At 57.5% G+C, this 2,043-nt stretch overlaps 1 pseudogene; it reads right to left on the minus strand.

The window, feature by feature from the left end:
• Window positions 1–420: 420 nt before the first annotated feature.
• LOC144962143 (large subunit ribosomal RNA) lies at window positions 421–2,043 on the minus strand (annotated as a pseudogene; the record flags this gene model as incomplete).

Genomic DNA, 2,043 nt, shown 5'->3' on the forward strand with positions numbered 1-2,043 from the left:
ACGGGAAGGAAAAAACAAAATTGAAAAAAAAAAAAAAAAAAAAATGCAGTTGGCGAATTCTACTTCGCAGACAGCAAAGAAGGAAAACTAAAAGTGCCTCTGGAGGGATTAGTGCCTCTGGACGGATTAGTGCCTCTGGACGGACTAGTGCCTCTGGACGGATTAGTGCCTCGGGAGGGATTAGGCCTCTGACAGGGGGAGAGAAAAAAAAATTCTCCAAGTTCTAGGAGATAGAACTTTGAAGAAGTAAAGTAAGTAAAGTAAATGTATTTATACGTGTTATGACACTCTCGCACCCGCCGCCGCCGCGCGCCGCACCGCCAGCATCCGAGCCGAGCAGAGCAAGGACTCGAAGGCTGGCCGATCGGGCCGGGCCGTGCCGTGCCGGGTGGAAAGGTGCCGAGACAAACCCTGCGGAGGGAAAATCTCAGCTCCGGGCTTAGTCTCAACGGATCGCCGAAACCAGACCAGCTCTAACGCTTACAACACCCCGACGAATACATGTGGTCCGCACGCGATTTCTTGCCCCTAACGGACGTGGATGATACCGACCCGCCACGCGCACCACAGATCTAGCGCCGTGACGAGCGGGCCGGTCACGGCACTAGCCAACGAACCCGAGGTTCCCGGGTTTTAAATGTTGCCTGCACGCTCAGGGCCCTAGCTTTAAACTCACCCTTGCTCACCGGGCGGGGTTCCGACTTTAGAGGCGTTCAGTCGTACCCCCACGGACGTAGCCTTGGGGCCATCGGCCTGACGACCGGACGCGCGAACCAGAGTCCGAAACTCACCTTTTCCCCTCGTACTGAGCAAGATTACCGTGGCAAGGGCGGGTTCATCATAGGATAAAACTAACCTGTCTCAAAGACGGTCTAAACCCACTCACGTTCCCTGTTGGCGGTGAACAATCCGACACTTGGCGAATTCTGCTTCGCAATGATAGGAAGAGCCGACATCGAAGGATCAAACAGCGACGTCGCTATGAAAGCTTGGCCGCCACAAGCCAGTTATCCCTGTGGTAACTTTTCTGACACCTCTCGCTTGAAACTCCCAACGTCGAAAGGATCGATAGGGCCACCTTTCAAAGGCCAGTATTCGTACTGAAAATCCTGGTCGAGCAGGCATTTGCCCTTTTGCTCTAACGCGAGGTTTTTCCGTCCTCGCTGAGCCCGCCTTGGGACACCTTCGCTGCGCTTTAGAAGATGTACCGCCCCAGTCCAACCCCCCGTCCGAGGCTGTCCCCGGCAGGGTCGCTGTCGCCGTCGTGACCGCGTCGGGGGGAGTCGGTGGGCTCCCCGAGCCCGACGCACGGCGGCTTGACGTCTGAACCCCGTCACGCCTCCTACCTGCAAGAAGCGCCGAGTCCCCCCACTCCGTCGGGTAATGGAGGTCCCGCGGGGGTACGGATTTCACTGTCGCGCCCGAAGACGCTACCGCCTATCTAAAACCCCCCACGCTCCTCCACAAGTCGGACTAGAGTCAAGCCGACAGGGTCTTCTTTCCCCGCTGATTTCACCAAGCCCGTTCCCTTGGCTGTGATTTCGCCGGGGGGTAGATAGGACAGTGGGAACTCGTTAATCCGTTCGTGCGCGTCGCTAATTAAAACGACGAGGCATTTGGCTACCTTAAGAGAGTCATAGTTACTCCCGCCGTTTACCCGCGCTTATGCAACTCTTCACTTTGACATTCTGAGCACGGGCAGAAATCACGTCCCGTAAACAAAACCTTTTCAGGCTGTCCGAACGCTCTGTTTAATTAGACAGTCGGATTCCCCCTGTCCGTGACAGTTCGAGACAGCGTGAGTCGGAGGTCGCGTCGGTTGTCCCCCCCCGCAGCCAACGCGCCCCGCGAAGGGGCGTCAGCCGAGCGAGCCGCTCGGCCCGGGCCCCCACGGTTTCCGCGCACGTCTCTCCCCCTCGGAGTGTCCCCTCAGGGTGCGTGCGGTTTTGCCCGCTTCCTCCCCTAGCCCGACCGTCCCGCCCTCAGAGCCAATCCTTCCCCGAAGTTACGATCCATTTGCCGGGCTTTTCCCTTTTCCCACAT

The sequence above is a fragment of the Berghia stephanieae genome, unplaced genomic scaffold (assembly GCF_034508935.2).
Source record: "Berghia stephanieae isolate SIO BIC M18660-M18661 unplaced genomic scaffold, UCSD_Bste_1.3 scaffold6357, whole genome shotgun sequence".
NCBI classification, from domain to species: Eukaryota; Metazoa; Mollusca; class Gastropoda; order Nudibranchia; family Aeolidiidae; genus Berghia; species Berghia stephanieae.